General features: G+C 47.2%; 1 long non-coding RNA gene across 1 annotated transcript in view; it reads left to right on the top strand.

Annotated features, from left to right (window-relative positions):
- Positions 1-276: 276 nt before the first annotated feature.
- LOC144824983 (uncharacterized) overlaps positions 277-26152 on the top strand; it is a 37439-nt gene continuing 11563 nt past the window's right edge. Inside the window, exon 1 of the long non-coding RNA XR_013609223.1 lies at positions 277-305. This is a non-coding gene — a long non-coding RNA (uncharacterized LOC144824983). The remainder of the gene's footprint in view (positions 306-26152) is intronic.

The raw sequence follows: 26152 nt of genomic DNA, 5'->3' as shown, positions 1-26152 counted from the left end.
AATAAATAAACACACCTTCCACTCCTTTTACTCTGATCAATACTTTCAATATGTCTGTGCCTGCTGCTCTCTAAACATGATTACTTTATAATCATACTTTTGTATCTGTAGTACTCATTGGATGTGGATTGCTATTCGGTATTAATACTCATATCAACACAAAAATCTGTCAGAATTTAGGAGATAAGTTGAATTGGGTATTAAAGTATAGCATTTGAAATATATGTTTTCATTGTATGACTATAATTTCTGACTTTCTTTTCTCTTTTTAGAAAACCATTGTGAAGGACAAACCTAATCCAGAAGTAAGTAATTTTAAACAACATATACTATTGTATTGCATGATTTGGTCGTAAATGTATGATGCGTACTACCACCTATGTGCTGCACTGAAGTGCTTACCCACATTGAAAGCAAGCCATATTGTATGGGGTGCACGGTTCGGAGAATTTTGTTTTTGTTTTATGCCTATATTGGAAGTGTTGTCTTGTCATGTGGGATGACCACTGAACTACACTTATTGTGTTATGTGATCTAGCCCTTGGTGGTATGATGGGTGGGGGCATGTGAGAGAGAGAAAGAGAGAGACAAGCAATTGATAATTACTATAATTAGTCTCCAGCTTAGCCTCAGTGGTAGTAGGAATTTGTGTGACTATACACAAAAATGTGGGGTTGCCATACAAGGTCCAGTGATCCTTACATCAAACTGCACCAGGCAGAGATGCTGTGGAAAGAGTAGTAGTATAACAAATAGGCAAGACTGAGAAAATGTGACAAAAGCAGCAGCCATGCATTGTTTTTGTTTATTTTATACAGTATACTGCTTATTAAATACAATACTTGGAGGACGTGGGCTGTGGAAGAGAACCCAAAAAAAAGATCTCACCTTGTGGATTTTTTTTTACAATTTGCCAAAATGACCAAGACGCCCAATGACATCTCTACTGATTTTCCATAGACCCCAGTAGCTTCAGTATTGCTGGAGATGTTGTTGAATGTGAGATCTGCTCTGGGCTGGTCTACAGACTAAATGATGCATTGAATTGGGATACGCCGGATAAGCTGATGGTCACAAGACTGTGCTAGGATGGAGACTTTCTATGATCCCTCGGCAGCCGGTGACTGGATGAAGGCGTGTGCGTTAGTGAGGGGAGTCTCCTGCGATGCAGGCTTCAGACTGGCACACTTCTTACATTGAGCTTATGTTTTTCCGAAAAGGTTGTGGGTAGATATATAACTAGGTCCGGATCTTGCCCCAGGTGTGGAGCTGCTGAGGCAAACTTCTTGTATATGCCTGGGGTGTATGGGGATGACGGTATATTGGAGCATGGTTACACATAGACTCCGAGAGGTGAGTGATGTACATATAGATCTTACGGTCTGCCACTGTTTGTTACAACTGTTACCAAGTCTGACTATGATCAAAGTGCATGACAAATTTGCATTGCTGTGTCTTGTGCTGGCCAATCAAAGAATAGCCATCCTATGGATGTCTGCTGGGGGCATACATATTACCAATGAAGTAGAGACGTGGATGAGTGGGTTCTGGCAGAGGAACGGCGGATGCTTGAGGTCCAGATGGATGATAAGGTGCAGGAGGCCTGTTTTGAGTGGACGGAAATGTTGCACAAGTTGATGGCTCCGGTCAAAGAGGTGGGCTTGGATACCGACTCAGATACAAGATCTCACCTTTAGCAGGCCCATCGGCACTCTGTCCCTGAGTAACCAGTATTGGGTAGGGAAATCTGCTGTAAACCCAGTTGAGGGGAGGGGGGCATTGGGAGGTGCACATGTCTGTTTAGGATCTGGAAAATGTACTGTATTGAATGTCATACTACCTGACATTTTGTAATGTGATTGCTCTATTTGAAAATCTTGGAATATACATTGAAAAACAAAACGTATAGCATAAATTCAAATGTCTTAGTCCTGTTGCATTGGCAATATTCTGTTGTTTTCTCAATATTTGTCACTACAGTTTCTGCAACGTCACATCTTTTCCCCCTCAAACTATTATGATTATCTCTCCTATTTTGCCACAAGTTTCGTACAATGTTAAACACACCTTCCACTCCTTTTACTCTGATCAATACTTTCAATATGTCTGTGCCTGCTGCTCTCTAAACATGATTACTTTATGATCATACTTTTGTATCTGTAGTACTCATTGGATGTGGATTGCTATTCGGTATTAATACTCATATCAACACAAAAATCTGTCAGAATTTAGGAGATAAGTTGAATTGGGTATTAAAATATAGCATATAATGGGTGGGGGCATGTGAGAGAGAGAAAGAGAGAGACAAGCAATTGATAATTACAATACTTACTCTCCAGCTTAGCCTCAGTGGTAGTAGGAATTTGTGTGACTATACACAAAAATGGGGGGTTGCCATACAAGGTCCAGTGATCCTTACATCAAACTGCACCACGCAGAGATGCTTTGCAAAGAGTAGTAGTATAACAAATAGGCAAGACTGGGAAAAGGTGACAAAAGCAGCAGCCATGCATTGTTTTTGTTTATTTTATACAGTATACTGCTTATTTAATACAATCCTTGGAGGACGTGGGCTGTGGAAGAGAACCCAAAGGAAACACCACCATTTTGACTATATTTATTTGCATCCCTGTGTGATTTCCACAGTCCTAAATAACGGCAAATAGTATTGGCAACGAGCTCTAATGGGCATTGACATATATCAAAGTATACTTTGCATATAATGAGACTATATGGAGCATGTCTGTCACTCAGATCCCAAAGAACTCCTGAACCTTGTGCAGAGGTATTGCAAACGGCTCCTTTGTGACTTCAAACAGGAGAGGCCCTTTCAAAGGGGCAAGTAGGTAGAACCATGTTACTCAGTCTCACCAGGGCTGTGAGCATAGTATGTAAGATACCCAACCAACCCATAAACCTGAGTCCAAATCCCATACACTGCGATACTCCAAACATGTTATTCCAATTGACTGTGTCAAAGGTTTTCTCTATATCTAGTGCGACCATTGCCCCACCGCTTCCATAAGACGTCCATTCCTAGTGACTTAAATTGTGGGAGCTCTTTACGGGATTTAAGTAGTTCTTTCTGTGTAATATCTGCTACCAGTATGTTTAACAGAACAATCTCTAATCTTGAAAGTTGCACTTAGCTTAGGAATTCCTCTATTTCAATGCTATTATGCAACTGGGAATAGTGTCAGAGTCTTGGGAAAGAAGCATTCTTTGTTCGTACCAGGCCAATATTCTGCCACTTTTGCCTCCCTCTTTGAGTAATCTTGGTCTATATTCCCTTAATGTGAGTGAAAGCAGAGTCCTCCACTTATCAGCGAGTATTCAATCAGCTTATGATTACAGTAAAAATAACATTTATGATACAGCAGTACATTAACAAACCAGCACTACCTCCACCTTATGATCTCTATATTCACATTTATTACGTTTGGGGATATAAGGAAGAGCAATAATACTCCTAACCATAAAGGTCCAAAGCATCTAAGCCCATACAATATAAATGATCACATTTTAACTTTGAATCATGATGCATAGGGCGTCTGTGGAGTCCTTTACGCAAAAGTGTACCTGATTTGTCAGCAAGTACTTACAGGCTTCATTCTTTTGCAACACTTGGTTCTGAGAACGCTCTTGTGGTCCTAATGTGCCCTTTGAGAATGAAACATCAACATTTTGTCCTCTCTAACAACCTGAATAATACCACATGGTGTTTGTAGCCTTTCATTCTAAGTTCATATGTGGTGATTTATATTGTATGGACTTTGATGTCTTGGTAAATATATCTGTATTCCTTACGGCATTGGTGTTGTACATGAATGTTGTGTTGAAGTAATTGGATAAGCTGTGTGACCAGGATAAGATCAAATTGAGTAGAAATGATTCCTCCAAGAATATATTCTTTTTGTAGAACACTTTTTTTCTAAGACATTGCCCAATAGTACTCCCTTAGCTGCCTCCGTTTCATTTTTCCTTGTGGCTGTGGAGCATGCAGTGCCCATCCAGCAGGATGCACTACATACATTTGAGAGGTTTTCTGACCTCATGTTATGTTATAGATATTTATCAAGCGCACAATTACCCAAGGGTGTCCTGGTGATAGTTACCTATCCGTGATGCAAGAGTGGCACAGGCACAGTTACTTATCAAAGAACGATTGTTGGAACTGGCCCTTTTTCAGGGTTATCCCCAAACTTTTTGCTTCTTCCTCCCTTATTTTTCCTGACCCGTGCTGTTGGCAATAGGACTCTGCGCACTTTACCACTGCTGATCAGTGCTAAAGTGCATATGCTCTCTGTGTAAATTGTTATTGTGATTGGATATACATGATTGGCATATTTGTATCACCATGAAGTCCCTAGTAAAGTGCACTGGCTGTGTACCAGGGCTGGTGATGACAAATGCTACTAGTGGGCCTGCAGCACTGATTGTGTCACCCACATGAGTAGCCCTAAAATGGTATCTCAGGCCTGCCACCGCAGTGCCTGTGTGCAGTCTGTGAACTGCCATGTCCTCCTGGTCAGTGTCCCCACTGACCAGGCCTAACCCTTCCCTTTTGTGCACATTGGTCACCCCTATGGAAGTCTCAAGGTACCCACTTGGGCATGGTGCAGTGTATGTGAAAGGCAGAGCATGTACTTGTGCAGGTGACATGCACTGGCAGTGAATTACAGCCATTTTCGTTTTTCACTGCTGCAAGTCTATCTTGCTCCATAGGCTATCATGGGGGATGCTGGCTACTAGCATATCTTCCCATAGGAACAAGATTGGATATAAAAGTCTAGTATCCCTGAACTCAGAATTTAATAACACACCTTTTAGGAAAGGTTGTTTTTAAATCCTGTGTTTGAGAACAGCACTTTTAGAAAGTTGCTGTTCTCTTGTCTGCCCTTTCTGTGTGCCTTGGCCTGTTTGTGTATTGACTGTCTGGTTTGAGAGTGACAGGGGCTGGGGAATCCCCAGGAGACTGGCTGAGTCAGCCCTAGGCTGAATGACTGCATTTGCAACTAAAGTGGTGGGAGGAAATAGCACCTGGGCCTGAATAGGGCTGTGCCTGCCTTCCACAATGCTGGCTCCACCTCCTGCTGGGTGGCTGACGACCCTGCTCTCACTCTGAAAGGAAAGGAGAAGCCAGGAAAACAAAGTGCTCAAGGAACATCCAGAACTGGTTCAAACCGGGCTCAGGGCCCACTTGCACAAAGAGAACAAAGACTTTTAGGGGTATAAGTACAGGACCCCTGACAACAGAAAATGAGATCATCCTGGAATCAAGAAGGAACCTCTGCCGAGGAGAAAGCTGAATCTGAAGAAGGAAGACTGCCCTGCTGTTGCTCTGCTGGACTGACCTGCTGTTGCTTTGCTGCCAAGGAGAGGGGAAGGACCTTGCTGTTGTGCTGTGTCCCCTGTCTTGAAGGAATCTCCAAGGGCCTGAGAAGAGCTGGCTCCCTGTTTGGGTAAGAAGAAGAAGTCCCCAGTGGGAGAACCAGTGGGTCAGGGGCCAGCCAGAAGGGCTGAGTCTCCCAGGAGTGACCATGATGACACCACTTCTGTCCTGGGCAATCTTCGCGCACTGTCAGGTAGACAGGGGTCGGGAGATCTGCGCCAGGCAGACTGTCACAGGTCACATGAATCATGTGTCACCCTCAAGGGGGTACTGTGGGAGTCCCCAGAAGTCCTGGCGTGCCAGGCAAGTGCACAACCGCAGGTATTGGTCCCTGGGTTGGGAGACCAGGTTCAGGATCTGCCTGACCTGGAAGGAAGGACATCTGTAACCAGTGGCCTGACCAATATGGTCCCAGCAGTACCCCTCCAGTAGTGGGGGTGCAGCGCTCTGGAAGGGAGGGAGGGAGTCCTCGCCTCTGACCCCGGTGCAACCTGAGGGTTTAAACCCTAGGTTGGGAGACTAGTTGTTGGAGGGAGGTCCTGAACTGATAGGAGAGTTGTGTTCTTGGTTGTCCGGGTGGACAGGGTTGCCCCTGGAAGGGGGGCAGGAGTCTCACCCTGGGGGTGGACTGGGCCACACCGTTGTATTGGCCTGGTGGGTACTGTCTACCAGTATGGGCACATCAGTGAGTGAAATCCTGGTGGGCCAGGCAAGTGTTCCACCGCAGGGGTTGGTCCCTGGGTGGAGAAGCCACGTTCAGATGTTGTCTAACCTGGAGGCTTTGGAGCCTAGGTTTGAGGTCCAGGTACGGGGTGTCCTCCCTGACCTGAGATACCAGTTTCAGGATATAACCCCTGAACTGGTGGGTAAATGGTGTGGAACACCTGTCCCCGGTTCCCTGGCTATTCTAGAAGGGGGTATCGCTCCAGGTGGGAGGGTACAGAGCCCCAAGGAAGAGGAGGACTGGGCGTGGGGAAGCCCACCCCAGCCGCCGGATACAGGTCCGGGACTGGTGGGTCTGTGCCAGAGTGACAGACCTGACCTGACAAGGGAAGGAGTGGGAAAAGGGTGCCAAGCACCTGGGGCTACTGCCCCGCACCCTCTGACGCCACAGAGGTTTGAGATCCCTGAGAGGCATAAGGCCTGGGTCTCATCCCTGATCACTGGTGGTGGTCACTGTGGCTTGCTGTCTGTCTGTTAGGACACACCTGTGAGCACGTTACAGCTGGGTGCTGCACAGGTGGTGTCCACAGGTGAGGAGAAGAGTTCCACATGGATTGGCATGGTGAACCCTGGTGAACCCTGAGAGTATGGGTAGAGTGGTCCAACTAGGTTCAGGTCGGCGTAGAACAGGAATTGTGCCCTGCTGTTTGGGCAAGTTTCCGTGTTCTATCGCCTTAAGCAGGGAATCCCATTGAGGTATCGTTTGGTCTACCCTGGCTTTAGGCTGGAAGGGGGTTGTGTTGGAACTGGCCCTTTTTGCAGGGTTATCCCCAAACTTTTTGCTTCTTCCTCCCTTATTTTTCCTGACCCGTGGCTGTTGGTAATAGGACTCTGCACACTTTACCACTGCTGATCAGTGCTAAAGTGCATATGCTCTCTGTGTAAATTGTTATTGTGATTGGATATACATGATTGGCATATTTGTATCACCATGAAGTCCCTAGTAAAGTGCACTGGGTGTGCCAGGGCTGGTGATGACAAATGCGACTAGTGGGCCTGCAGCACTGATTGTGTCACCCACATGAGTAGCCCTAAAATGGTATCTCAGGCCTGCCACCGCAGTGCCTGTGTGCAGTCTGTGAACTGCCATGTCCTCCTGGTCAGTGTCCCCACTGACCAGGCCTAACCCTTCCCTTTTGTGCACATTGGTCACCCCTATGGAAGTCTCAAGGTACCCACTTGGGCAGGGTGCAGTGTATGTGAAAGGCAGAGCATGTACTTGTGCAGGTGACATGCACTGGCAGTGAATTACAGCCATTTTTGTTTTTCACTGCTGCAAGGCTATCTTGCTCCATAGGCTATCATGGGGGATGCTGGCTACAGTGGCTACTAGCATATCTTCCCATAGGAACAAGATAGGACATAAAAGTCTAGTATCCCTGAACTCAGAATTTAATAACACACCTTTTAGGAAAGGTTGTTTTTAAATCCTGTGTTTGAGAACAGCACTTTTAGAAAGTTGCTGTTCTCTTGTCTGCCCTTTCTGTGTGCCTTGGCCTGTTTGTGTATTGACTGTCTGGTTTGAGAGTGACAGGGGCTGGGGAATCCCCAGGAGACTGGCTGAGTCAGCCCTAGGCTGAATGACTGCATTTGCAACTTGAGTGGTGGGAGGAGATAGCACCTGGGCCTGAATAGGGCTGTGCCTGCCTTCCACAATGCTGGCTCCACCTCCTGCTGGGTGGCTGACGACCCTGCTCTCACTCTGAAAGGAAAGGAGAAGCCAGGAAAACAAAGTGCTCAAGGAACACCCAGAACTGGTTCAAACCGGGCTCAGGGCCCACTTGCACAAAGAGAACAAAGACTATTAGGGGTATAAGTACAGGACCCCTGACAACAGAAAATGAGATCATCCTGGAATCAAGAAGGAACCTCTGCCGAGGAGAAAGCTGAATCTGAAGAAGGAAGACTGTATTGCTGTTGCTCTGCTGGACTGACCTGCTGTTGCTTTGCTGCCAAGGAGAGGGGAAGGACCTTGCTGTTGTGCTGTGTCCCCTGTCTTGAAGGAATCTCCAAGGGCCTGAGAAGAGCTGGCTCCCTGTTTGGGTAAGAGGCAGAAGAAGTCCCCAGTGGGAGAACCAGTGGGTCAGGGGCCAGCCAGAAGGGCTGAGTCTCCCAGGAGTGACCATGGTGACACCACTTCTGTCCTGGGCAATCTTCGCGCACTGTCAGGAAGACAGGGGTCCGGAGATATGCGCAAGGCAGACTGTCACAGGTCACATGAATCATGTGTCACCCTCAAGGGGGTACTGTGGGAGTCCCCAGAAGTCCTGGCGTGCCAGGCAAGTGCACAACCGCAGGTATTGGTCCCTGGGTTGGGAGACCAGGTTCAGGATCTGCCTGACCTGGAAGGAAGGACATCTGTAACCAGTGGCCTGACCAATATGGTCCCAGCAGTACCCCTCCAGTAGTGGGGGTGCAGCGCTCTGGAAGGGAGGGAGGGAGTCCTCGCCTCTGACCCCGGTGCAACCTGAGGGTTTAAACCCTAGGTTGGGAGACTAGTTGTTTGAGGGAGGTCCTGAACTGATAGGAGAGTTGTGTTCTTGGTTGTCCGGGTGGACATGGTTGCCCCTGGAAGGGGGGCAGGAGTCTCACCCTGGGGGTGGACTGGGCCACACCGTTGTATTGGCCTGGTGGGTACTGTCTACCAGTATGGGCACATCAGTGAGTGAAGTCCTGGTGGGCCAGGCAAGTGTTCTACCGCAGGGGTTGGTCCCTGGGTGGAGAAGCCACGTTCAGATGTTGTCTAACCTGGAGGCTTTGGAGCCTAGGTTTGAGGTCCAGGTACGGGGTGTCCTCCCTGACCTGAGATACCAGTTGCAGGATATAACCCCTGAACTGGTGGTTAAATGGTGTGGGACACCTGTCCCCGGTTCCCTGGCTATTCTAGAAGGGGGTATCGCTCCAGGTGGGAGGGTACAGAGCCCCAAGGAAGAGGAGGACTGGGCGTGGGGAAGCCCACCCCAGCCGCCGGATACAGGTCCGGGACTGGTGGGTCTGTGCCAGAGTGACAGACCTGGCCTGACAAGGGAAGGAGTGGAAAAAGAGTGCCAAGCACCTGGGGCTACTGCCCCGCACCCTCTGACGCCACAGAGGTTTGAGAGCCCTGAGAGGCATAAGGCCTGGGTCTCATCCCTGATAACTGGCGGTGGTCACTGTGGCTTGCTGTCTATCTGTTGGGACACACCTGTGAGCACGTTACAGCTGGGTGCTGCACAGGTGGTGTCCAAAGGTGAGGAGAAGGGTTCCACATGGATTGGCATGGTGAACCCTGAGAGTATGGGTAGAGTGGTCCAACTAGGTTCAGGTCGGCGTAGAACAGGAATTGTGCCCTGCTGTTTGGGCAAGTTTCCGTGTTCTATCGCCTTAAGCAGGGAATCCCATTGAGGTATCGTTTGGTCTACCCTGGCTTTAGGCTGGAAGGGGGTTGTGTTGGAACTGGCCCTTTTTGCAGGGTTATCCCCAAACTTTTTGCTTCTTCCTCCCTTATTTTTCCTGACCCGTGGCTGTTGGCAATAGGACTCTGCACACTTTACCACTGCTGATCAGTGCTAAAGTGCATATGCTCTCTGTGTAAATTGTTATTGTGATTGGAAATACATGATTGGCATATTTGTATCACTATGAAGTCCCTAGTAAAGTGCACTGGGTGTGCCAGGGCTGGTGATGACAAATGCTACTAGTGGGCCTGCAGCAATGATTGTGTCACCCACATGAATAGCCCTAAAATGGTGTCTCAGGCCTGCCACCGCAGTGCCTGTGTGCAGTCTGTGAACTGCCATGTCCTCCTGGTCAGTGTCCCCACTGACCAGTCCTAACCCTTCCCTTTCTGTGCACATTGGTCACCCTTGTGGAAGGCCCAAGGTACCCCCTTGGGCAGGGTGCAGTGTATGTGAAAGGTAGAGCATGTACTTGCGCAGGTGACATGCTCTGGCAGTGAATTACAGCCATTTTCGTTTTTTACTGCTGCAAGACTATCTTGCTCCAAAGGCTATCATGGGGGATGCTGGCTACAGTGGCTACCTGCATATCTCCCCATAGGAACAAGATAGGACATAAAAGTCTAGTATCCCTGAACTCAGAATTTAATAACACAGCTTTTAGGAAAGGTTGTTTTTAAATCCTGTGTTTGAGAACAGCACTTTTAGAAAGTTGCTGTCCTCTTGTCTGCCCTTTCTGTGTGCCTTTGCCGGTTTGTGTATTGACTGTCTGGTTTGAGAGTGACAGGGGCTGGGGAATCCCCAGGAGGCTGGTTGAGTCAGCCCTAGGCTGAATGACTGTGTTTGCAACTTGAGTGGTGGGAGGAGATAGCACCTGGGCCTGAATAGGACTGTGCCTGCCTTCCACAATGCTGGCTCCACCTCCTGCTGGGTGGCTGACGACCCTGCCCCTCACTCTGAAGGGAAAGGAGAAGCCAGGAAAACAAAGTGCTCAAGGAACACCCAGAACTGGTTCAGACCGGGCTCAGGGCCCACTTGCACAAAGAGAACAAAGACTTTTAGGGGTATAAGAACAGGACCCCTGACAACAGAAAATTAGATCATCCTGGAATCAAGAAGGAACCTCTGCCAAGGAGAAAGCTGAATCTGAAGAAGGAAGACTGTCCTGCTGTTGCTCTGCTGGACTGACCTGCTGTTGCTTTGCTGCCAAGGAGAGGGGAAGGACGTTGCTGTTGTGCTGTGTCCCCTGTCTTGAAGGAATCTCTAAGGGCCTGAAAAGAGCTGGCTCCCTGTTTTTGAAGTCCCAGGAACAAAAGGACTACACCCCCAGCCTTCCTGAGCTCTGCTGAGAGAGCTCTGTCCTTCCTGGAGTGCTTGGCCCATGTGTGGCGCCTCTGGAAGTTGACCTGTGGAGGGGAGCTGGAAATCATGCTTTTAAAGACTTTGCTACAGAAAATGTATCACAAACCCGGCCTAGCGTGAAAATTCCCGCCGCTACGAAGATCGAGATCGTGGCAGCGCCTACCGCGCTGCCCAAAGACGCTGCATCCTTCGTTAGCCAGAAGATTTCCGCCGCTGTAAACGTCGTCGCAGAGCCTGCTGCGTGAAACCATCGCATCACGTTGCTGCGAGAATCGTCGCAGAGCCACCGCAGCGAGGAGCTGCGAGAGAAAGATCGCCGCTTGACCGTGCATCGTCGCCCTGGAGATCATCGCAACACCCGAGAATCGTCGCATCGTGCCTTTGCGGGAGAAAACTTCCTACAGAACCAACGCACCGGAATCCATACAAGTGGCCTTCATACCCATACAGACCGGATTTGTCGCAACACGCCCGCTGCTGCAGTGGGGCTGTCGCTAACGCCTCCCTAGGGTCTCAGGAGCAACGCATTGCTTGTTTTTCACCGCTCAAGCTTCTGTGCTTGGAACTTTTTATCGCTAACAAAGGTACTGTGGCTAAAATGTGACGCAACTGTGGATAAAGTTATCGCTAACATTAAGAACTCTTTTGCAACCATATTCTTGAACTGTGTATGTTGGATTTTTATCGTTTTGGTCTTGTGTAGTTTAGATTAAATACCTTTATTTTTCTAAACTGTTGTGGAGGCAGTTTGTAGTGTTTTCACTGTGTTACTGTGAGTGTTGGTACAAATACTTTACACATTGCCTTTGGTTAGCCCTGACTGCTCGTGCCAAGCTACCTAGAGGGTGAGCAGGGGTTATCTTAGAGGGTTTCCTCCTTACCCTGACTAGAAGCAAGGGTCACTATTTGGACAGTGGTACCTACCCCTGCCAACTAGAGACCCCCAGTTCTAACAACCATGTTTTCAGACCCTTCCTGAAGGCCAACAAGTCTGTTGCATTTCTGAAATGAACTGGGAGCTCGTTCCATTCTTTGGCTGCTCCAAAAACGTTTCTCGATCACCTCACGTCGCCTTTTTTGTAGCTGGGACACTGACAAGCTTAGCTCCAAGCGAACATAAATTTATTTTCGGTGTGTACCAATTAAACAGTTTTTGTAGGTAGTCAGGTCCTACTCCTTGGAGTGCTTTAAAAACAATGCACAGGGTTTTAAAACGCACTCAGTTCCTCACCAGGAGCCAATGTCGTTTTTTAATTCCTTTAGAGATTGGGGCAAACTTAGGCGTTCCTGTGAGTAGCCTTGCCGCCACATTTTGTAGCTTTTGAAGTTTGTTCATAAAGCGTTCCTGAATGTTTAAATAGAGACCGTTGCAATAATCCAGCCTCGACAAGAGTAGTGCTTTAACCACCGTCTGCCCGCTGTCAGCTGGAAGAAACTGAAGTATCTTTTTCACTGTTTTAAGGACATAAGCAGTTGAGGAGATAACTTGGTCCCCAAAATTCAGTCTCTCATCTACTATTACTCCCAGGTATTACCTTAGGGTGGGTGTAGCAGAGTCCTTAATATTCCCGATCATATGATGGGACAGGGATATCTCAGACCCCCTTCCAGACTTGGGTTGAGCTGGGAGTTGGACAAATTCCAGTATCTTGGTAGAAAGGTGAAGCATGAGATCAAACATCTATATTGTTGGAAATGGGATCCCTGGCTGGCCAGGGCTTTCGCCAAAGTCAGTCAGAGACCACCACTCCCAAGTCAGGGCAAGGGAGTTACACGCCAAGATAACCCCTGCTCACCCTCTAGGTAACGTGGCGCGAGCAGCAAGGCTAAACTCGGAGGCGATGTGAGTTAAGTATTTGCGCACGCACCCCAGCAACAACACCCAGGACCCACCACAAAGGAAACTCCACACAAGGTTATATAAAAATAGCCTTTGTATTACACCAAAACACATTAGATAAAACACACACTTTACAATGTGCCAGAGGCACGGGCAGAATTTACAGGGGATATTTACAAGACAGGGCCACCTGGACCACTGTCAGGAATCAGCACTTTTAGAACTAGCAATACAATACTTGTAGGCCTAGAACTTAGAACATAGAGCCTATCGGACAGTACCTTCCGTCCTGGTTGCGCAGGATAATGCGAGTGATCTCCTTAGTAGGCTTTAGCGGGCGACCGGCTAGCTACAAGCGTTTCTCTGGGGCGACCAATGTGTGCGGCTCAGAAGAGGAGGGGGAGGCAGGATGCGGGCGGCCCAGCGAAGCGGCGCGGCTCAGGGGAGAGCGGCGCGGCTCGAGGCTTGGACGGGCGGCCGGCACGAGCTGCCGAGGGGAGTGAGCGAGGCACACTTCAGCGAGGCCCCAGGGGCCCAGGGAGATCAGACAAGTCCCAGCAATTTGTCAGGGAAGGCACAATAGAGTCCACTGGTCCTGGGACTCTGGTCAGGGGGCGAGCTCAGTATCAAGCCCTTGGAATATCACTTAGACCATAACAGAAAATCACTGTAGCACAATATAAAAATAGAGCACACAACCAGTAACTACTGGTAACCAGGACCTCACTAGCACCACCTGTACTAGAAAGAAAACAACCACCTAAGTATCACAATACCTGTAGGGGTGTAAGAACATAACACATGATGCAATGCATACATTCAGAGGTGTAAGGAAGGAGGCACATGACGCATTATCAACACATTCAGAGGTGCAGTGCAGGAGAACACATGATGAATAATCTACCCATTCAGAGGTGTAAGAGAAACACATGACGCATCAACACACGTTCAGCGGTGTAAGGAACAAGGCACATGATGCATCAACACATTCAGAGGTGCAGAACACAGGGTGCACAAAACATACTACACATTGTACATTTCCTAACACCCAAAAGCAATAGGACATAGATCATAACAGCATCTAAACCTCAGTTAGCGCATAAATCACCTTTAGCGCAGAACTCACAAAGTCCAGGTTGCGCCACTTGCGCCAGAACCTAAACGTAGCTGCTGCCCACTACTTGCTGGGCAGCTGAGGGACAGAACAGGGGGGCCTAAACGCTGCAGCTGGCACTAAGTGCTGCGCAGCTGGGAAAAGGCCAGGGATGAAGGAGTGCATCTCACTCTTAAGTCCATAGAACACATGTCCCTAGGAAGGAAAACCTAAACGGTGCAGCTGCCCACTACTTGCTGGGCAGCTGGAAAACAAATCTGCGCCAGGGGCCCTCACTGGCCCCTCAGGAACAAAACTGCATCAACTGTGGGAGCCCTCTAGGCTCTAGAACATCACTTGCCCATCGTTGGAGCCCTCTAGGCTCTGAAAGGAACAAGAATGCGCAGGATCGGGGGGCCCTCTGGCTCCTGAGAGAAATCAATGTCCCCATCGTTGGAGCCACGGGGCTCAGCACGGGCTCCTCAGGCCCTTTAACTTGATACCGTGCCCTGGGGAAACGTGTGGGCGGCCCTCTACTATCCGGGGCCGCCCTGAAGGCACCTCTTACATTGCGGGGCTCACGGACCCCAAAGAAAACGCTATGCCCCCACCGAGCCCTCTAGGCTCAAAGAACAACTACTGTGGGCCGTGGGAGCGGCCCTCTGCAAGCGGGGCCGCGCACTCTCACCACCCCCCCGCCCCCGGGGCAGCTCTACTCACCGGCTGCTCTCCGGAGGCGGCGGGGGACACAGTCTTCTGGCAGCAGTCTGCCGGGGCTCTCCCTCGCTCACGGGGGCCTCTGCAGACATCTTCTGGCAGCGAGCGGGGCGCTCCCTCACCTCATGGGAGCCCCGCCCGCTCCTTCTCTCGTCTTCACCCGGTCCCCCATCTCGGGACCGGGACTCAAGGGGGAGCTGCAAGGCTCCGGACCAAACTCCTCTTTCTGGCGGCGCTTGCCAATCACAGCGCGGCGGCGGGCGGGACTTCCTCCGGCAAACCGGAAGTCCCGCCCCGCGTCAGGCACCGTAGTGCCTGACTTCCTGTTTTGCGGCGCGAGGGCCGCGGCGGTGAATCTCGGGGGCATTAAAGAGGGGTGGGCACCCTCGAGATTAAGATAAAACATAAAAGCGAGGTGGGCACTCGCTAATAGACACATAAAAAGGGTGGGCACCCTTATATAAAAAATAAAGTGCAACGAAGCACTCTGGGGAACAAAAAAGGCAGGAGCGCTTCCCTCCGAGGGAAACCGACAGCGCTCTGCCCAGGCAGGCAAATTAAAGCGCTCACGGGGTGCTAGGGGCGGCCATAGCCCTTGGGCAAGGACAAAGGCACAGCAGAAGGTCCTGGGCATCAGGAGGGGCATGCAGGGCCCAGGGGCCAGCGCACAGGGCAGGAGACAGCCCCCATGGCGGTCCCTCCTGGGCCCCACCAGCAGCAGCCCCCTCCTATCAGGATCCTGGAAGAGAACAACCTCTGTGGGGACACAGCCCCATTTTTATACACCACATTCCTTTGTTCTAGCACAGGGTGAGGGGAGAAACCAGTCGCAGCTGGTTGGTGAGCACTCTTGATGGGCCCAATCACCCTTTTCATTCACTGGCAGGACTAGGGTCATCAGTCACACCACAGGGGGGCGGAGCCAGCATTGTCTGGGGAAAGCCCAGCCTCATTCAGGACACAGGTACACTCCTCCCCAGCCATCAGCATGCTAATCTCCCACTCACCACCGGGCAGACCCATCCAGACTTCCTGGAGCCTGGCATGCCAGCCAGCTCCAGCCAATCACGCTCCAGCACCCTCACTGCACACATACATCAAGGTCTAGAAGTAGCACTTCCCCACTAGACACATACATGCCGCATACACCATCTCGCAGCATTCATTCTCACGAGTTCACACATACCAAACTCGAGCCTGCACTCCCCACGCATCAGGAACTACCAGGGACACATACATTCCCCATGCATTCCTATGGGAGGGCAGGCCTATCTCACTCCATGCACTCACAGTGCGCACGCACTTTACACTGCACCACAGTGTCAAAGTGCGCAAAGACCAGAAATCACTATAATTCAAGGCAAAAAGTTCAGGGGTGAACCTGCCAGACGGGCCAAGTCCAACACAACCCCCTTCCAGCCAAAACGCAGGGTAGGCCAATCACCACCGTGATGGACTTCCCTGCTTGGGGCGATAGAACACGGACGCGGGCCCGCACTGCAGGGACACCCTCCGGTTCTACGCCACGTTGATCCATAAGCCAAGCACATCCTTAAAAAAAACCAGGCCCAACTAGGCTACCCCACTGGTACTCCTTAGCCGTCCATGGCTAGGACCAGGCCCTAGGCCACCCAGATACCACTGGTCCATGCCCATCCACAGAGTGGGGGGTTGTAACCCCTGGCCTGCACTAGCCATTCTCCACTCCCTTTCTCAGTGTAGTTCCAAACTACCACTGATCCTTCAACCTAGGGTCCGCACCCTCAGGCTGACCAGAGGTCACGGGCAAGAATGCCCCACCCTACCTCTACTTCTGAAGCACCCTCCAGAACACAACTCTCCCACCGGGAGTCCACGTTCACCGGATGCACAGGGGTCAGACTCCCTCTGACCCCCTTCCAGAGTTCTGCACCCTCCCACTGTAGAACAGGGTCCCTCCACTTTAGGTAGGCCCCACCTGCTCTCAGGGTAGTACCACAACACTCAGCCAAGAACCCTAAACATCCCTGCTAGGCCTGTACCACCCCTTTTGGGAAACACAGGGTCTCTTCACTTAAGATGAGCCCCACCTGTGTTCACAGGGGTACCCCTAGAAGACAAACCGGCCAGGACACTGGCTACAGTCGCCCTGCCGTCCAGGACAGGCAACCACCTGAACCTGGCTCCCTAACCTAGGGACGCTACCCTTTGGTTTGATGCCTGGCGCACCAGGACTTCTACAAGTTGAAAACAAAAATCTAAGACTTTCTCTCCTCCTTCAGCAGCAAGGCAACCACTGCAGGTCAATCCTCATACAGCTTACCCGGTTCCTTCTCTTCAGGCAGGAGTTCCTTCTTGTAACTTCAGGACACTGCATACAGTTGCCCTTACGTCCAGATCCGGAAACACCGGCTACTGGCTCCCCAACCGAGGGACGTACCCCTTTGGTCAGATGCCTGGCGCACCAGGACTTCCTTGAGGGTGACACAACTAATGGGTCGTGTACAAGTCTGCCTGACACTCAGGACAGAAGTGGCATCACCATGGTCACTCCTCGGCGACACAACCCTTCTGGCTGGCCCCTGACCCACTGGCTCTTCCACTGGGGAACCTATCCCCCTCGCACCCCTCCATCTGGACTTCTGCACCCTCCCAACTGGAGCGGTACTGCCAGACACCAGAACTACTGGAACCCTGGTTACAGAGGTTCCACGTTCTCCAGACACTCTGGAAGATCCTCCTCAAATGACCTATTGGTACAGCCTAGGTCCCCGACCTGACGTTCCCTTCAGAAACATTCCAGGCCCTGACACTGGGTTTCGGGCACCTGGAGACATGCAGTCCCACCCACTGCTTCTCCTCTTGAGACAGGACGTGAGCCCCTACACCGAGACCTAGCTGGGCTACACTGTAGTGTAGTTCCTATTATCCCAATAGGCTCTGCGCATTGGAATAATACCTTCAATAGTATAGGCCTAGACCAGACGTTAACTAGGTCTACTACTGTCGATATTAGACTTAAAGTTTTGGGTTTGCCAGCTAGCTCAGAGTTCACTAGAAACTTTCTCGAATGTTCAGGAAGGAATTAACTTCCCTGATTAGACAAGAAGGGATTTAGTTTCTGACAACCATAGAACATGACAACTTTGCTCTCCCCTAATCAAGAGTGTATCTCGAGAGTCGTGTGAACAAAAGGCAATTTATTTTACTTAGTCAGTACGTGCATTCTTAGTCTCATCAGATTGTAGAGAAAAGGAAGAAATGGGCGTGTTCAATAAAAGATGTTATTTATTGATCAGTCTCTTTTCTCGTACAAGAGAAATGGATCGATATTATTGCAATACTTATAGTTAAGTAAAGTGCATACATTAAAAGCAGAAGTATAAAATAATACTGTAAAAACATTGATATGGTTTCTAAGCCATATGAAGGTTTAAAATGAATAAAATATATTACATACACATATACATTTGACTAAACGTACTCAACTGGTGTTTCTAGATACGCCTACCCCGTGTACCTGACCTGAGCCTAATACGTGGGCGGGAATAGAAAGTTACAGTTTAAGTTAAGTTTGTTTTTGCCAAGTGACTGACTAAAGAATTCTCTGTGAGGGGTTATTCAGTTCTGTACCTGGAAGTTAGGATGAATGAGGGATGGTATCTCTCTCTCTGCTCTCGATATTCCAGGCTGCCTGCGAGGGCTACCCGGAAACGCCGGTGCTGGATTTCTCGGCAGGAGAAAGCAGCGCGTCTCGTTCTCAGCGCGTCAGGAAGGCGGGGCTGTGCCAGCGGGGTCTGCTCTGCTCTGGGCTTCGGCAAGTCTGGCTGCTCCGTCCTCGTCACCACCGCGTGTGTTTGCATAGGGCAATATCGGTAATATTTATACCTTTAAGGTGCCGAGATTGACGTAAGGATGGACATAGATACGTCAATAAGGATGTCATACGACCAGGTCGTTAGCACATTCTTTTGCTGAAGTTCTTGGTGAAATCAAAACAATGGCCGCAGGGGTTTTTCCCAGGTTGTCATAGGTTTGATTTGTTATGAGAACTCCGTATGCCTTATCAGGGGCTGGAGGAATATCGCTTGTCTAATTAGATCGCAAGCGTTATGACCTAATCAGATAACACGTTCCTGTGCCGTAGTGTGGCTTCGTCAGATAACGGTATCTGCATCATGGGGGTTTGCTGCCTCTTGGGCTGACTGCTAGTTAACTTGTTGGTTTGTTAACCAGAATAGGGTCAGGAATAGGGGGATCGATTCAGAACCTATAGGAATACATCACACCCACTCCACGCTAACTATGGTCATATTTACTAATCTATGCATAGTAAAACATAGTACAATATATTTATAGAGTATTGTGTATACCTTACCACCCCAAAATACATATATGCATTTTGAAATTTTCAAATATACGGAAGAAATGCAGTCATATGTATAGTATGCACTCAAGCTGTAGAATAATGCTAAAGTAATAACGCATTTGTATACATTAATGCTATTTGGTATATGAGATTTACACATGAAATGGCTCTTAATACAGAAAAAAGTTCGAGACCACTTCATCACAGAATATAATACAATGAACATACCAGCGGGCAGCTAATGTCTATAAGCTGTCTAAAAATAGAAATCTTAGTTCTCTAGGAATAGTCTCTTACTTTAAGCAGAAGATAAGTGACCCGAAAAATTGTAAAAAATAATTTGGGGCTGCTGAAAAAATTGCTGTCCGTGAACTGGAGGGAAAGCTGTTCATGTGACTTTGTTATTAAAGTTGAAGGCCAAATTAAGGGAACGCCGTGTACGAGTTTGTTCAAAAGTCCCTATTTCTGTTCTGGTGAGAACATCATATCTTTTAGGCTTTCGAAAAAGTTGTCAACAGCTTCCTGGGAGAGTTCCATTAACTCGGAAATAGGTGTAACCATGCATTCATGTGCATGATTGTCTCCATTGACATTCTGATTTGGATTGCTGACAGAAGGTTGTACCTGATCGATGCTGCTTTCATCTTGTACTTCACTACCCCTTAATCGTAGTGGTGAAGCTTCCACGAATGCCGTCATCAGGATTGGTAGCCTTTGAGGGCAGCACAAAGCATGAGCCTTGATCGGACTCAACAATGTTTCTGCATCCATTGGCGCATCCGATTGTAGCGTCAGACAGGTGTCTAACACGCATTCTTCTCCGCATAGCAGGCACCTTAATACAGGTAAAACACATCGTTGCCACATAGGTCGAAAGGATAGAAACCAAGTCATTTTCAGGTCTCTAAGCCGGGATAGTCCCAGGATTCTTGATATCCGGTCCCGGTATCCAATGGCTAGGATTGTTTCTTCCCTTGTCGCAGGTGTTTTGTCTGTGACATGGTTTGCCATAACGAAAAATAAGGACTAGGAATAGGATTCCTGCAATCAGTCCTAAAATGAGGGGGAGTCCGCCAAAAATCGAATGGACGAAGTCTGGAAAAATACCCAGTATGGCTTTGAATGGTGTTAATGCCATCGAAAATACTGTCTTAAATACTTGTGAGACCCCACTGGTATCAGAAATATTTAAGATTTCATTCAGGATTTCTGCGAAATGTATGGGGGAATTAGTTGATAACAATGAATGTATCTCTGCAGTCGTCCTTGCGACTTGTAGATGATATGTTTCTTTTGATGACGTGAGCCTGGTCGGCGTCTGAAGAAGCACTGTTTTCATTCTGCTTAAAGTATCTATTCGAATAGAAGTAATTTTCAAGTTGGGCCATGCCCTTGCCTCCCTGTCTGGAAAGGAGCTGGGGAACAATGAGTGTCCACAGCACTTGACCTTCGCAGTCGTAGTTACGAGATAAGGAGTCCCGGGCATAAGACTACAACATCTGCGATCTACAATTAGAATGTAACTCCCATTATAGAGTCTTTGAAAGAATGGTTCTATCTCTGTTGCAGGTGCGCCTTGCTGGTGACATGAAAGGTTATTTGAGTTCCCTTCACAGGCTCCGTGCAAACTAATTCCGTTACACAGAAGTGTACCGCTTAGTGACATTGCACAATTATTGCCACTAAGAAACACTTTCTGTCCTTTATTACTGACACATGCATGTGAATAGGGCAGGTCCCATGTTGTTTTAATGTACCCCTTTCCCAATTTCTCGTACATGCCAGCCTGTATATATTTTTGGCAGTATTGAAACCTGAAGGTTGAAATTGGAATATTTATTATCCCATGTATTATCCATTCACTGACAGGTCGTTCTGACATTGTCACTGGTAATCTCTCAAGTTTCTCAATGCTCAGGATTGTATAATCAGCTCCCTTTTGGGCCATACTGATTTGTCTATCAGTAAGGTTAAAGATATAGAATAGTGACGTTGTGTTGATTAAACGCCAAGGCACATAGCCTGAACGCAGATTTTGTAACGTCCAGCCAAGCTGTACAATAGAACGCAATTGGGACTGACCGTGTTGTAATAACAGTAAGTCTTGCGATAATATGTCGATTGCTGAAGACACAATGCTGTCCAAAGAAAAAATTCTGGAGGACAGAGTCATTAACCCATTGTCCACTACAGAAAGTGATTTTTCCAAATTAATACGGTCAATTTCCCGTATTCTCTCTGCTGTTTCAATTTGAGTAACCTTCCAGGCCTCATTGTATGCTGCATATACAGAGGCTGCTATGAAACGCTTTTGACGCTGTTTGCGTGGTCCCATAGTGAAATCACGCAAGTCAGCACCATCAGTAAGTAAAGTTAGGTGTTGCTTAATTTCTGCCAGTGTGGAAGTTTGTAGCCATTGAAGGCATAATTTGCCCACACTGTAGGTGGTTATTATCCCTGGGTGATGTCTTTGAGGATATCTAGGGTCTGGCCTGGTCATTTTGAACCCCTGTGTTTTGTTCAGGAATCTGTCTTGACAGTTATTAGTATCTGTGGGCCAGATCAACCACTGTTTCCAATCTGGATGTGTTCTGTTTTGGTTTAATACATAATTTACGTCTATCTCTTCTTCTGTAGAACTATTGCTGTTCATTGTTGGTTTTGGAATAGACGGTTTATTTAAGTCTTTGATTTTGGCTAGGCCAAGACAGGTGGTTTGTTGAACGGTGTCATTTAAAAATATAATTTGTTCTGGGATCATGCAGGCTCTAAACAAAGATTCTATACCCTGTACTTGCCATTCTTTTGTACCCCAAACACTTTTCAATTCAACATTTTTGTCCCAATAATCAAAACCAAAAGTATTCATTTGTTCAAAGAATGAGTCTGAATATATCAATTTCGTGTTGGTTATCATGGTCTTCATCCCTGTCTTATTTGACAATTTGAAATAAAATGTTTCAGCATTACTTATGTTAAAACCTGAAAAATATGAATATTTGTCGTAAACAGTTCTTGAGCTTCCTTTTGGAGGGGTTGCACAATGTTCCCATTGATTATAATTTAAAACATTTCTAGGTTGTGCAGATCTATGTAGAAAATGATTACCATAGTGGTTATAACAGTACATACTATCATAATTTGTAGAACCCTGCAAATAATCATGTTTGGTAAATTTAGCAGACATTACTAAGTCAGACATCATATTATTAATGCTTTCGAAGTCCCAATCATCAGCAAATGAGCTTGGTTTTACAAAGTCACTCAATGAGATCTTAATTTGGTGTGGATATTTCAGGATTTCGACCGGACCATAAATTTCATAGTCAGTGTTATCCCATGCTACCCCACCCGGTATAGGATTGGCTGTGAAGTTGGCTGAAGAAAGTTCTCTTTTCTCGACGTGTGAAGATGTGTGTGGTTTGAGGATCAAGTTGATTTTCTGACTTGCTGTGTCCATTTTAGCATATTTTCCCTCAATGAAGCGTCCCAAAGTTAGTACCATGATGAGCCAAAGTATGAGGATAAATGCACCAAAACCCACCCAAAATTCAAGCCATGGAGAAACCAGATATGTTTCTTTCAGTTGTTTTAAAAGTTCTTTAGCTTTATCTTTAAAGGTATTTGATGATGGCTGTGTCTTTGATTCGCTGAAGCCTTCAGAGGAATCATCGAAGTTTATGAAGTAACCGGATGCAGTTCTGTCAATTGTTCCAATTGGTTCAGGATCACTGTTTCTTGCATTTGCACTTGGTACTTCATTATAGATTGGTGTGTCTCTGCTAAATGTTTTTATTTGGGTTTTCAGAGGTCTAAGTTCCATTGCATTGTTGCATAGTCCTTGTTGTTCTTTTGTAGGCGTTTCGAATGTAATAAGCCTCTTAGTTAGGACCTCTGTACTGGTAGCAAACCTTGGTGTTCTGCTACTTATTGGGAGTCCACTTGGCCTACTATTTGTTATCGGCCACATGATTGTGGTTTTACCAGGTCGATAGATACAACTCGGTTCTCCTTTTTACCAGCAAGCGGCGGTAGTACAACTGATCTTGTCCCGTTGACAGACAAGACAGGAACTGCTTTTCTGTAAGAAGGCCCAAATTCCTTCTTTACCGCGATCTTTTCTCTGACCAGATCCCCGACTTTTGGAATCCAGACAGGTCTTGCTGGGACAGGTGGTGGTTCTTCAGTGGTTGTTGGCTGTTGTTTCAACTTTATGTTACTCAGGTCTTTTCTTGTTTTGTTTAAGTCCTGCAAAATAGCCAAACGGTCTTTGATATCAAAGCTTTTTTCTTTTACCACTGAAGTCTGACTATCAAGGTCAGAGATCAACATCCTAGTTCCAAATAATAATTCGTACGGACTGAATCCCTTCAGAGAATTTCTTGGCAAGTTATTTAGACTACGTTGGACACTTATTAGATGTTTGACCCACCCAGCTCCCGAACCTAATACCTTTGCCGTTATAGATTGCTTTACGTCACGGTTTTTTCTTTCAACAATTCCGTTCCCCTCAGGGTGAAATGGACAAGAGTACCGCAATGTCACGCCCATGCTGACCATGGCCTCCTTATAAGCTCTAGAGCTAAAAGCAGGACCGTGGTCCGAATGCAGCATGCCAATCGCGTATGTGCCGATAAAGACTCGCAAATCTTTTATAACAGTTCTGGCGTCAGCCGTTCGCTGGGGCCACATCCATATGAATCTCGTACATGAGTCCACTGCAACCAAGATATATTTATAGTTACCATCCCTTTGTAAGGGACCACAGTGGTCTAGGTAAACAGAGGCTAATGGTTTATCCGAGATTAGAAGGGGCGTCTGCGCTGGACGTCTCACCGTTGATACTTTCATTCTTTGACATATTTCACATTCTAGAACATAGTTCCTTGTTTGTTTTCTCATTTGTGGCCACCAGTATCTCTGTTTTAATAATGATACTGTGGCTGAGACGCCAGCATGTATAGAAGCAAGCCCTTCGTGGGCCGCTAATATTAGTCCTAACCTATGTTCCATGTTTGGAATTGCCCTATCCCCCACTCCAGGGATTCGAGCAAAAGGAACATTGTTTGCATCAGTTATGTATGAATATTTTACTGGAAAGCCTTTCGGGAGTGTTTCTATCGAATCCTTTTCTGAAGCGCTGACAGCTTGTAATATTTCGCTGTCTATTTTTGTTTTTGACCGGGTGATGGCAGCTACGGAAGCCGTTTGCACAGCTGCCTTCGCGGCCTCATCAGCCAATGAATTCCCTGCAACGTGAACGCCATCACGTTGATGACTCAGCGTATGTATCACGTGAGTCTTTGGTAGTTCTTTTTGTAAAAGAACTACTTGTTCCCAGAGCATTTTATGCTTGATTGTGCCACCTTTCGCATCCTTGAAACCATTCTGAAGCCAGATCTGCAAGTATTCATTGTAAGACTGAACGCAATAATACGAATCGCACACTATGAGTGTGGGGAATTCTCGATCGGTATTTTCGAGCGCCATCTTGAACGCCAGTAGTTCAGCTCGCTGAGCTGTACAATCTCCTAGAGATTGTGTTTTAGTGATTGCTGGTTTAAATTTTCCTTCGTGCCAGCGACCTTTAACGATCGCACACGCAGCACTGTAAGCTTGCTTACCCCCCACTGCGGGTTGTGCTGATCCGTCTGTATATATTATACAGCCGTAGTGTTCTAGAGGCAGAATTTCGGTCGGCTGAGGACATTCAAATTCATATTGGAGAAATTCTTGTGTTTTTAAGTAAGGATCAAATTCGTACGCCACGTCTGTTGCAGCAAGAGAATTAGCCCATTGTATCCATCTCGGATGGAGAGCTTTAGCATTTGGAATGCTTGCTTTTGTTACAGCCTCTAGGGCTGGTATCGGTGTCACGATTATTATTCGTTTACCTTGTGCCAGGGCTCGTTCTTTTGCTATAGCTGTCTGTGTTGCGGTAAGAATTTTTTCCGTTGGGCTAAATTTCATTTCAGCCTTAGTGTACAAGTGTGATTTGAATGCAATTGGTACCTTTTCTCCCTCATTAGAGGTCAGGTATGTGAATCCGCATCTCCCTGGGATGACTCGGATCACAAGATTGCGTGTGTTATCACGTGTTTCTAATTTTGTTTTAATTAGCATGTCTGTTTGTAAGGATCTCAATATTTCTGTGTGTATTTGAGTCCAATTAGATCTTTTAAAATCTGGTTTTATTAGATCATAAAGGGGTTTGACCCTTTCTGCGTAATTTGCAATATATGTTCTTCCGAAATTTAGGAAGCCTAGAATTGACTGTAGGTTTTTTAGTGTTCTAGGTGCTTGGAGTACGGCACATTTTTCTAGAAAATTGTCAGCCAGGCTTTTGCCTTCACTTGATAATTCATATCCTAAGAACAGGACTGTCAGATGGGCAATTCTGGATTTTTTAAAGTTGAATTTGTAACCCTCTGCTGCGAACCCAAGTATTATGGTGTTCACTCTCTTCAAGTGAGTCTCCAAGTCATCATCTGTTAAGTATATGTCGTCGACATATGATAATGCTTCGTCGTCATATATTTGTAGTAATTCTGTTACTCTCGCTGAGAATACTCCCGGGCTGTTCTTGTACCCCTGGGCTAACCGACAGAATTGTTTTTGAGTGCCATTTATTGAGAACGCAGACAAATATCTGCTCTCTGGTGCTATGTTTTGACAAAAGAATCCATTAGAGATGTCTAAAGTTGTTTTGTATTTTTTGCGCTTTATGTTATTCATTAGTGCAGCACTATGTGAGTTTTGCACTGCAAAAGTTTTGCAACATGAGTTAAGGTGTCGGTAATCCAAAACTAGACGGTATGAATTGTCTGGTTTGGAGACCGGAAACAAAGGGTTGTTCATTTGTGAGGTGCAAGTTTCAATCACCCCCTGGTATTCTAGCTGATCTAGAATTTCTTTTACCTGTTTTTTTGCTTCTTGCTTAATTGGGTACTGCCTTTGTGCAGTAGGTTGTGATTTTAACTGGATTTTGTGAGGAGGAGAGTCCTCATCCCATCCTACGTGATTTTTATATAAAGCAGGAGCTAGAGCTACTGCCCACTTTCTAGCAAGTGTGTATTTTTTATGAATTGGGATGTGGTTTGAGAAGGCAGGCATAATTACTTCTTCGCCATGAGGGCACTCCCTGACAAATTCTGGTGGCCAGTCTTTTTCAGCTAGAAGGATGTCATAGCCCTTGGAGAGATTATCCCAAAATAGTCCCCTTATTTTTCTAGTCTTATCT

This window comes from Lissotriton helveticus, chromosome 3_1 (assembly GCF_964261635.1).
Source record: "Lissotriton helveticus chromosome 3_1, aLisHel1.1, whole genome shotgun sequence".
In the NCBI taxonomy this organism is placed as follows: domain Eukaryota; kingdom Metazoa; phylum Chordata; class Amphibia; order Caudata; family Salamandridae; genus Lissotriton; species Lissotriton helveticus.
The sequence above is the reverse complement of the archived record's forward strand: the minus strand, read 5'-3'. Positions and strand labels throughout refer to the sequence as shown.